Below are 12,397 nucleotides of genomic sequence, written 5' to 3' on the forward strand. Positions count from 1 at the left end.
GTTCGTGCCACGCGTACATAATTACGCATTAAAAATACCATGGGCACAGATGGGAAGGGGGAGGCACAACTACGGCACGCCCCAAAACGCGGCCTAAACCGCACCAGGGGCTTCCCGTTTGGTTATTTTTCTTTTTCTTTCAGGACTTCAATCTCTGGAAACACTGCCCGGCAGCTCTATTGCCGAACACATGATACAGCAACCAAGGAGGTCGACAACTACGGAATTCCAAGGTGGATATAATTCCTCAGCTTGCCCTTGGAAGGGACATAGTCCTACTCTTTTGCTTATTACACTATCTGTATCACTCTGCTTTAATGCAATTTTTTCAATATACAATACATGACATTGCGACTATTATCGCATTTTTGTTATATATATACATATCTATGTGTTCATTAATAACGCCTAGCAACCGTACACTTTGGTACGGCCAATGCACCAGGGGCTTACGTACCCACAATATGGTGTGAAAAGTCCGAACACTTCCACAAGTGCGGCATCCCGAACTTATAGCATTATATGCATCAGCTCCGAATCATGTCTTTGGTCAAATGTTGGGTTTGCCCGGCTCCTATGTTTTGGTACCTTACTTTCCGCTCTATCGGCTAAGGTAGCTCTAGGAGAACTACTGCGATTGTGCCCCGGTTCTGCCGAGTCGAGCACCTCAGTAGAGAAAGCTAAAACTGACTGTCATGATAAGGCGAGAGACTGGTCGCTGTTCGGCGAGGTTTTTCGAGTCCCTAAAGACTTATGCCGCTTAGGGCGAGGGGCCGGCTCCGTCCGGCTTATAGGCGTGTATCGCGCCCCGAATTCGGTCTTCTGAATACCAGGGGCTTCGCCAAAATTTAAAATTATAGAATTCTATTGCTAAGTGAGAGTGATAAAGCATTATTAGTCTGGTTGCCTTGTTCGTTGTGCTGAGCACCTCCCTCGAAGGACCCAATCATGGGAACAAGAGTGCTCAGGTTTATCCCGAACACCCCAGCACTCGTGGTATGTGGGCAGAAGCCGGGGACTACCAATCTCTCAGATTGGATAAACAGCCAAACAGAAGGTAATATTTTAAATTCACACAAGCGTTGCATAGCGCATATGAAACAAGTTTTCATCACACGGGATACAAAACGAGAAAGTCTCATTCAAATATTACATTTTGTGAACACTCATCCGCGATAAGACGGGCGCCCGGCAGAACACCCTCGTAGTACATCTCAGGGTGGCGGTGCTCCTTGCCCTCCGGCGGCCCCTCCTTGATAAGCTTCGCGGCGTCCAACTTGACCCACTACGTTTTCACACAGGCGAAGGCCCGGCGTGCACCTTCAATACAGACGGATCGCTTGACGACCTCCAGCCGTGGGCAGGCATCCACAAGCCGCCTCACCAGGCCGAAGAAGTTGTTCGGAAGGGCATCGCTAGGCCACAACCGGACTATGAACCCCTTCATGGCCTGATCGGCCGCCTTATGTAGCTCGGCCATCTGCTTCAGCTGGTCGCTCAATGGCACCGGATGTTCGGCCTCAGCATACTGAGACTAGAACAGCTTCTCCGTCGAGCTCCCGTCCCCGGCCCATTAGAATTGTGTGGCATCGGACACACTGCGGGGCAAATCTGCGAATGCTCCTGAAGAGCTCCGGATTCGGGTAAGTAATCGGTAAATTACTTTTACATGCTTGCTTTGCATATAGAAAGCCTTACCCGCCGCTATCTTCTTCATCGCGTCGATCTCCTGAAGGGCCTTCTGGGCCTCGCCCTTGGCACTCTTCACGCTCTCACGGGCCGCGGCAAGCTCAGACTCTCGCGTCTTCAAGTCAAGCTCCAATGCCTCGTACTTCGTCACGAGAGCCTGAGCTCTTGCTGCACCTCGCCCACCCGAGCCTCGTGCCTCTCTGGCTCGGTGCGCTCCTGGGCCGCCTTCTCTTCGGCCTGGGACAGCGCTTGCTTCAGGGTCGCCACCTCGGTCGTGGCCCCTGGCAAACATACAATAATCCTGTCATTTAGCAATCGCGTCCTTCTTCTCATCTACAGACGGGGTATCACTTACCCTTGTTCTCCTCGAGCTGCCTCTTAGCAAGGTCGAGCTCTTTCTGGGACCCCTCGAGGGCCTCCTTCAGTACGGCGACCTCCGCAGTCAGCGCAGCGGACGCCAGCAGCGAAGGCTGCATATGCATATTGACATACTTATATTAGACTCCTGTAATGTTATTTGATCCTCTGTTCGGCTTTTCTTTGTGAACACCGAACAAAGCATCAGGGGCTACTATCTATGCGGTAATATTTCTACTACATTTTAAAAACACTTACCTCGAAGCCTGTTAGAAGGCTAGTACAGGCTTCAGTCAATCCGCTCTTGGCGGACTGAACCTTCTGGATCACCGCACTCATGATAGTGCGGTGCTCCTCCTCGATGGAAGCACTGCGAAGCGCTTCCAACATAGTGTCCGGCGCCTCTGGGTGGACAGAGGTCACCGGCACAGGCATCTCACCCTCCTTAGAAGGGGACCGCCTGCCCGATCTCGGATCCGTTGGAGGGCCCGGCGCGGTGTTCGACTGAGGGCCGAACTTGGAGCTTTTGGGGACCCCGTCCCCTCGGCTCCTGGAGTCCGGAAGGTCGCCTTGAGGCGCCTCTGGGACTGTCCCTCCTCGATCTGGTGCCTCTTGAGACAGCACCTCGGTGTCGTCGGCCGGATGAGGGGAGGTGGAAGTCGGGACAGGATCGCTATCCATGTCTGACGAGCCCAGGGAGCCATCCGAGGATACCTCGATATTGGCTCGGGGTGGCCTGTACAATTGAGTTCGACGTTAAGGAAAGCAATGTGACAAAGGAATCCTATGGGTTACTTCGGTATCCGAACACTTACGATCTCCCCTGGGGCTTGCCCCTGGGCAACCACTCGTCTTCACTTTCGACGGCGGCGTTGGAGCTGTCCGGAAGGAGCGTCCTTCCCTTCTTGGACCCTTCGGCCTCCCCAGTTGGGGCCGCCGTTCGTTTCTTGTCTTCCCCAGTCGGTGGGGGAGCCTCTTCTTCCTCTTCCTCGTCTTCGGGGGAAGATTGCGCCATAGAGTCATCGGACGGTGAGTCCGACGACGCCTGGTGTTGGGAACTCTTTCGAGCTCCCTTGGCCTTCTTGGTCTTCTCCGGCACCTTATAAGGGGCCGGAGTCAGCATCTTCGTCAGAAGAGCGTCTGCGGGGCCTTCGGGCAAGGGAGCCGGACAGTCGATCTGTCCGGCCATCTTCTGCCAATCCTGTCAAGATTACGGGAGTTTAGATCCCGCATAGAGCCAATCTATATATATAACAAATATCCTGTAAAAGGTAAAACAACTTACCGCACTAGCATGGTGCTTCGCGATCCTCAGTAATGGGGGTAGGGACCGCGGCGCCCTTGAACAGCACCCTCCAGGCATCTTCATGAGTCGCGTCGAAGAGCCTATTCAGAGTTCGGTGCTGCGCCGGATTAAACTCCCACAAGGTAAACTCCCGTTGTTGGCACGGGAGTATCCGGCGAACGAGCATAACCTAGACTATGTTGACAAGCTTGAGCTTCTTATCCACCATGTTCTGAATACATGACTGGAGTCCATTCAGCTCTTTTGAATTACCCCAGGACAGGCCCTTCTCTTTCTAGGAGGTGAGCCGCATGGGGATGCCAGATCGGAACTCGGGGGTCGCTACCCATGCGGGGTCGCGCGGCTCGGTGATATAGAACCACCCCGATTGCCACCCCTTTATGGTGTCCACAAAGGTGCCCTCGAGCCATGTGATGTTGGGCATCTTGCCCACCATGGCGCCTCCGCACTCCGCCTGGCTGCCGCTCACTACCTTCAGCTTGACATTGAAGGTCTTCAGCCATAAGCCGAAGTGGGGCTTGATGCGGAGGAAGGCCTCGCACACGACGATAAATGCCGAGATGTTGAGGATGAAGTTTGGGGCTAGATCATGGAAATCCAGGCCATAATAAAACATGAGCCCCGGACGAAGGGATGGAGAGGGAATCCTAGTCCGCAGAGGAAATGGGTGAGGAATACCACCCTCTCATGGGGCTCGGGGGTGGGGATGAGCTGTCCCTCATCTGGGAGCCGATGCGCGATGTCGTCGTGCAGGTATCCGGCTCTCCTCAGTTTCTTGACGTCTCCCTCCGTGACGGAGGAGACCATCCACTTGCCTCCCGCTCCGGACATGGCTGGAGAAGGTTGAGGTGGAAGTGAGAGCTTGGGCGCTAGAGCTCGAGTATGCGGGAGCGTATGAGCAGAGAAGGAAGAAGGCGTGGATAGAAAGGTGAATCCTTATCCCTTTATATGGGCGGACAAAATTAAACGTCCCCACTTGCCTAGTAAAACTCGCTTATCCCCCAAGCGCCGCAATTGATGGCGCGGTTGGGTTACCCACGCCCGTATTGATGAGAATCCCGTAATAATGGGACACGATCTCTGCTTTGACAAGACGCGTCGAAAAACTGCCTCGCGTTATGTGCGGGGCTAGTTAAATGAAACGGTTCGAATAATCACCGGGCCATGACATGACGTCATGTTACCAAAACAAGCTAGCGGATTAGATCTGCGAAGACATTATTCTCTCTACGGTGAAATGTGGAACTTATTTTGCAGGGTCGGACACTATCCTCGTATTCAAATTCTTGTGTGATGTATTCGGAGAAGGAACCCGCCTTGCAATGTCGAAGACAACTGCGCGCCGGACTCATTGTCATTGAAGCCTGGTTCAGGGGCTACTGAGGGAGTCCTGGATTAGGGGGTATCCGGACAGTCGGACTATCCCCATTGGCCGGACTGTTAGACTATGAAGATACAAGATTGAAGACTTTGTCTCGTGTCCGGATGGGACTCTACTTGGCGTGGAAGGCAAGCTAGGCAATACATATATGGATATCCCCTCCTTTGTAACCGACCTTGTGTAACCCTAACCCTCTCCGGTGTCTATATAAACCGAAGGGTTTTAGTCCGTAGGACAACAATCACAACATACAATCATACCATAGGCTAGCTTCTAGGGTTTAGCCTCTCTGATCTCGTGGTAGATCTACTCTTGTAACACCCATATCATCAACATCAATCAAGTAGGACGTAGGATTTTACCTCCATCAAGAGGGCCCGAACCTGGGTAAAACTTCGTGTCCCTTGTCTCCTGTTACCATCCGGCCTAGACGCACAGTTCGGGACCCCCTACCCGAGATGCGCCAGTTTTGACACCGACAGGGTGGCTTATATAGAGTGCGCCCAGACCCCAGCCAGCCCACATTACAAAGGGTTTAAGGTACATCAAGAGGGGGGCGTTACTGGTAACGCTAGAAATAAAGTGACATAAATGCCTATTAAGTCTATGAAGTAAACGTCCGATCGTTGTCGTGCAGAGTGACTTTAGATCTTCTGTCCGTCGCGTGATAGTTGTAGTGGTCGAGTGACTTTGAGTCTTCCGAGTGGAATGCTTCGTAGTCGAGTGGATGATGCTATCCCTCGAATGCTTCAGGTTTTAGGATGATGTCCTAGGGGAGGGTGTCTAGGTCAGGCCTATGACCCTACCCTAGGTACATAGCTTCATCAGTGGGCACCCGCGGTTTATAACGCCCTGAACACATCCACCAGTTCCTGGCCATTATGCATAGCGGGATCTAGAATGGCCCTACAGACCAACTCTAGTCTTTCTTTCACATTTTCTTTAAAAGGATCGAGAAGATCATGTTTGTTAAAGAATCATACCTAAGAAGATAATATAGATGGATTACAGGAAGAAGAAATAAAAAAGCAGTCATTTGGAGGTCACAGAGGAGAAGACAATGTCAAGTACGAGCGTACGACCTTGTACCACATGTCATACCAAAACAGCAAAAACAATCCACAAAATCCAAAGGTCTAGACGGCTTCTAGCATGAGCCCTCCCATTGGTACCCACATCCACCAGTTCCTGATCATTATGCCTGACGGGATTTAGAATGGTCCCACAGACCAACTCTAGTCTTTTCCTTGCACTTTGTACTCAGTCGTGTGCATTAGAGACCAACTTCTTAGTCGTTTACTCATCCTCAAATCGCTTAACTTTGAAGTTCTTTGCAAATGAGCACCTAGAAAAGAAAGAATTTCTTATTGATATGAGTAGTCTATCATTCCTATTAGATTAGGCTCTCACATACACCCCCACTCAAAGGAACCAACGTCCTCGTCGACGCACGGGAACGTTCCCTCTTGGCACACGTATGTGCGTCTAATCTGAAACATGTGCCATACTGTGTGCCACAATGGGCCACATCCTCCACGCGCCACATGTCCGCGCACATGATCCGCACATGTCCCTGTAACCATGAGGGTCGACACTGATACCAATTGTGATGCCCGGCCACATCCATCGGTTCCTAGATGTTATGCCTGGTGGGATCTACACTGATCCTACAGACCAACACTAGTATTTCCTGTGCACTCGGAACCAACTTCCCAGTCGTTCACCCATCCTCAAATCGCTCCAAGCCAAGCACGCTTAACTTTGGAGTTCTTTGCGAATGAGCTCCCGGAAAAGAAGGAATTCATTGTTGATATGAGTAGTCTATCATTTCAATTAATCTAGGCTCTCACATTTGTAGGTATTATTACGGTAGATGCTTTCTTTGTAGATAGGGGTTATACGCATTCATGGGGACAATATCTTCTAGACTGCATCACAATATTCCTGACTAAGATACGTCAGGAAGTAATAGATATGTTTAGAATGTCTGGTAATGTCTGATATTAACTCCTTATTTGTAGAAATGATGATAAGTCCAAAGGAGAAAAATACTTCGAGAGAATGTGGTGCCCCATCGGTTATTCTTATTAAATCTTCTATAAGTTTACCTAAAATTTATGCTAAAGAGTTTGCTATACATACTAATATCATATGTGAAGTGCATGATAAAGCTTTTCTAGGATACATTGATGAGACCCTTGCGCACATGTAATGACTTATGATGTCATTTGTGGTACATCTAAACTAAAATATGTATCCAGAGAATTTGTCCTTTTTGAAACCTTTCGTGTGGTCTTTAAAAGATAAAGCTAAAGAATGGTTTGACAGACTTTCACGTAATGCCATAACCAGTTGGAAGAATTGCATTGATAGATTAATGCAAAAAAATCCTTATTCCAAAATGATTGAACTCCGAGACAGTATTTTAGCTTTGTGCATTTAACTAAAGCTTGGGGAAAATTCTATAAATTGATAGATCTTTTTCCAAACCATGGCTTTGCTGAACATGTTATACTACACATATTTTATAATGGACTAAATGACGAGTCTAAATCCATTCTTGATAATAGTTCAGGTGGAATATAGAAGTCCTCGACGATAGAAGAGGGAGAACGCCTCATTCAAACAATAGTGAATACTAGAGAACAATGGAACAAGGAAGAACCTACTGAATTCACTGATAGAAATTTTTACCACGTCGAAGATATGGAAGAATTCAGAAACATAATAAAAGAAAACGGTAAGCCTATGGAACAACTTAAGACTGAAAGTGTAGACCTTTTACTCTTTACCAATAGGAAGGTGAATTTTACGAAGCACTGAATAGATTTAATCATCATCAAGAGGGCTATAATAAGAACATTAGTAGTGTTAAACACAATATGTTGCGATGCATCATGTCATGTATGACAGAGTCCAAGAGGCGCAGGATCTAGGAAGATAGCTAGCTTAAGTTATATGTAATTCTGTCTCTCCTTATCTCTTGTAACCAATTCTATCTCTTGCTCTCCAAGTTGTAAACCTCCCTGTAATATCTCCAAACGATGTATGCGCTTCAGGGATGTGCGCCCCTGCCTATAAACATGAATCACGTCACCTTAGGTCGAGGTAAGATGTTTCCGCCAACACACATGGTAATCAGAGCCTCCTCTTCCAAAACCCTAGCTTTCGATCTCCACTAGTGCCAGCCATGTCTTCCTCCAGTGCCACCCAATCCAACCTAAGCGGTCAGGTCACGGAGAAGCTCTTCCAAACGAACTACGTCCTGTGGCGCACCCAAATCACGTCGCAGTTGAGGGGAGCCAGCCTCTATGGCTACGTCGACGGCACCCTGCCGGAGCCGTCCCGCCTTCTTGTCACCAAGGACAAGGGCGGGAAGGAGTCGTCCGAGCCCAACCCTCTCCATGCCATCTGGGTAAGGGAGGACTAGCAGGTTCTGGGCTACCTGCTCAACAACCTCACAAAAGAGCTGCTCGTCGCGGTCACTGCGGTCACCACCGCACATGCTCTGTGGACAGCACTCTCTGGTATGTTCTCGTCGCAGTCCTTGAGCCGCGTCAACAACATCCGCACTGCCTTGATCAATGCGCAGAAAGGGAACCAATCGATGGCCGCCTACTTCGCCGCCATGTGTGGCCTTGCTGATGAGCTCGCCGCCGCCGGCAAGCCCATCCAAGACGATGAATTGATCTCATATCTGCTTCACGGGCTAGACATGGACTACTAGCCGCTCGTCTCTGCCCTGGATGCCCGCATCACGCCGGTGTCCCTTGATGAGCTCTATGCTATGTTGAGCAACTTCGGCCAGCGCGTTGCCCAGTACCACAGTGCTGGCGGCGGGCTCAAGTCTTCGGCGAACGCAGCAACCCACGGGCGCGGTGGGTACTCCTCCCGTCTTCGCAGTCCTCCTGGCGCCAAGGGCAAGCACAGCGGCGGCAACACCAACAACACCGGCTCTCACGACGGTCGCCCCACCTCCACCAACAACAAGGGTCGCCGCGGCGGCTCAGGCCGTTCACTTCCTAACGTCGTTCGCTGCCAAATTTGCGGGAAACCAGGGCACAACGCCTAAGACTGTTGGTATCGTTTTGACGAAGACAATGCCTCCTCTGAAGATGATGACAAGGTTGCTGCTGCCGCTGAAGGATCCTATGGTGTCGACACCAACTGGTACCTTGATAGTGGCGCGACCAATCACCTCACGGGGGAGCTAGAGAAAGTGACTCTCCGTGAGAAGTATCACGGGAAGGACCAGATTTACACCGCCAGTGGTGCAGGTATGAGCATACGTCACATTGGTCACTTGGTTATACGTACCCCTTCTCGTAAAATTCATCTTCGCAAAAAAATTCATGTCCCTAGTGCCAAAAAATCTTCTATCTGTTCATCGCATTACCATTGACAATCATGTCTTTATTGAATTCCATCCCTTTTTATTTTTGATAAAGGATCAGGCCACGAAGAAGGTACTATATCGAGGTAGATGCGTACGAGGGCTTTAACCGTTGATTCCGGAGCTTAGGAGATTCAATAAACAAGCCTATGGTGTTGTCAAACTTTCTTCAACACGTTGGCATGATCGTTTAGGGCATGCTTCTTTTCCTCTTGTCGAACGCTTGCTGAGGAAAAATAAGCTCCCGTTTGTTGGTGAGCGAAATATTGAAACTATTTGTGATTCTTGCCAAAGAGCAAAATGTCATCAATTACCTTATCCTATTTCTACAAGTGTCTCTACTCAACCATTGCAATTAATTTTTTCCGATGTTTGGGGCCCTGCTCCTAGTTCTGTTGGTAGACACACATACTATGTCAGTTTTATTGATGACTATAGCAAATTTTCTTGGATCTATCTTCTTAAGAAAAGATCTGACGTTTTCCAAGTGTTCAAAAACTTTCAAGCACTTGTTGAACGCAAGTTTGATAGCAAGATCATTGCTGTCCAATCCAACTGGGGAGGGGAATACGAGAAATTAAATTCTTTCTTCCAAACGCTTGGCATTTCACACCATGTGTCATGCCCTCATGCTCACCAACAAAACGGTTCTACTGAATGCCAGCATAGGCATATAGTTGAAGTTGGTATAGCACTTTTAGCAGGTGCTTCCATGCCTCTCAAGTTTTGGGATGAAGCGTTTCTCAATGCTGTCCATATCATCAATATTCTCCCCAGCCGTGTCATAAACAATGAAACCCCCATAGAATGGCTTCTTCATGTCAAGCCTAACTACACATCTCTACGTGTCTTTGGTTATGCATGTTGGCCTAATATTCGTCCATACAACTCTCGCAAACTCATGTTTCGCTCTAAACGGTGTGTTTTCCTTGGCTATAGTGCCCAACACAAGGGGGTTAAGTGCCTAGATGTTTCTACTGGGCGTGTTTATATCTCCCGCGATGTTGTGTTCGATGAGAACAAATTCCCTTCGCTGATCTTCACCCAGCGCCGGTGCTCTACTTCGTAAAGAAATCCTCCTTCTACCATCTTCTCTTACCGGCCTTGATGAAGGGGAAAGAGACCATGATGATCATATGTTGACTAACCCTCAAACCACTATGCATGAGTTGTGTGACGTTGCAGAAGAAAACGGACCAGAAAATGGTGAAGAAAATGAAGTGCATGGGCCATATTTCATGTGTCCCGAACCAGGGAACAAATCCGCCTCGGGATCAGTTCCCGTGGCAGAGGTAGACCTTCCCAGCGGATCGCCCTCAGGATCCGTCGCTGCTGAAAGGGGGGGCAAAATCTCCTCAGGAATCCGCGCCGTCAGCTGCGCGCGGCGAGAGCGAGCCCGCGTCTGCTACGCGGCAACCAGCGATTCGTGGCGGCGTCTCCACCAACCCAAGCGAATCACGCGTCACCACTTATCCGCCTCCTATTGGTTCTTCAAGGGTCCGGTTCCCGGTCCAACCCGTGTGCTACAAACGGCGCGACATGCGCCGGCCGACCGGTGCGGGACCCGCCTCTGGCGCCGCAGACGCTGGCTCTCCATCACGGCGCCATGATGAGCCCTGTCCGCTGGGATCTTCTGCGTTGCCGCGCCGTTGCACATCTTTGTCTACCGCCACAAAAGATCCGATGGAGGAATCTGCTGCTGCACCTACCGCTGCTTCGCCAGGATCTACCTCGGGATTGATTCCTGCCGCACCTCTTACAGGTTGCATGGGATCATCTGCGCCACCCGTGCCAACTACTTCACCACCAAGACGTACACGGCTGCAACAGGGGGTAATCCAACCACTTAATTATAAGCATAATACAAAATATGGCATGGTGTGCTCTACAGGTGAACCGGGTGAACCCTACATACTTGATGAAGCCCTAGCTGATGAAAACTGGAAGAAGGCCATGCATGAAGAGTACATGGCATTGAAAAGAAACAAAACATGGCATTTGGTCCCTCCACAGCACGGTAAAAATCTCATTAATTGCAAGTGGGTGTTTTGGATCAAAAGATCTGATGGCACTATTGATCGCTACAAGGCAAGACTTGTGGCAAAAGGCTTCAAGCAACGGTATGGTATTGACTATGAGGACACATTTAGTCCAGTGGTAAAAGTTGCAACCATTCGTCTTGTTTTGTCCATTGCTGTGTCCAAGGGCTAGAGTCTCAGACAGCTAGACGTACAGAACGCGTTCCTCCGTGGTGTTCTGGAAGAGGAAGTGTACATGAAACAACCTCCTGGGTTTGAAAGCAAACATGCACCATTGCATGTGTGCAGACTTGACAAAGCGTTATATGGGTTAAAGCAGGCTCCAAGGGCGTGGTATTCACGTCTCAGTCAAAAGATGCAAACTCTTGGCTTTGTTCCTTCTAAGTCTGACACTTCACTATTTATTTATAACAAGTGCAATACTCACATCTTCGTTCTCATCTATGTTGATGATATTATTGTTACAAGCTCACCTGATGAAGCCATAACAGGATTACTGAAGGATCTCAGTGCAGGGTTTGCTCTTAAGGATCTTGAAGATTTGCACTATTTCTTAGGGATAGAAGTGAAGAAACATGATGATGGACTTCACTTGTCTCAAGAAAAGTATGCAACTGATCTGGTAAGAAAGGCTGGCTTGCAAGGCTATAAACCTTCACCTACTCCATTATTTAGTTCAGAAAATTTATCTCTCACAGAAGGGCAAGCCTTGAGTCAGGATGACAGTACTAAATACAGAAGTAGGTAGGTGCACTTCAATATCTTACTCTTACAAGACCTGATATATCATTTGTTGTTAACAAAGTCTGTCAATTCCTTCATGCACCCACTATGTTCATTTGACTGCTGCTAAGCGAATAGTTAGATATGTCAAGAACACCCTTAATATTGGTCTCAACTTCAGCAAGTCATCATCCACACTTCTTAGTGCTTTCTCAGACTCTGACTGGGCAGGCTGTTTGGATGACAGACGTTCTACTGGGGGATTTGTAGTGTTCTTTGGTCCTAACTTGATTTCATGGAGTGTAAGGAAACAGGCTACTATCTCCAGGTCTAGTATTGAGGCAGAATACAAAGCATTAGAAAATGTTACAGCTGAGATCATATGGGTGCAGTCTTTATTGAAAGAGCTTGGTGTAAAAAGCAAACAAACTACATGCTTGTGGTGTGACAATTTGGGTGCAACTTATTTGTCTACTAATTCTGTTTTTCATGCCAGAATGAAACACATT

The 12,397-nt window shown here is 48.8% G+C and overlaps 1 pseudogene; it reads left to right on the forward strand.

Annotated features, from left to right (window-relative positions):
• Positions 1-8,400: 8,400 nt before the first annotated feature.
• On the forward strand, positions 8,401-8,539 carry LOC125541936 (small nucleolar RNA Z247; annotated as a pseudogene).
• Positions 8,540-12,397: the final 3,858 nt, after the last annotated feature.

The sequence above is a fragment of the Triticum urartu genome, chromosome 2A, assembly GCF_056163025.1.
Source record: "Triticum urartu cultivar PI428250 chromosome 2A, HENAU_Tu73, whole genome shotgun sequence".
NCBI classification, from domain to species: Eukaryota; Viridiplantae; Streptophyta; class Magnoliopsida; order Poales; family Poaceae; genus Triticum; species Triticum urartu.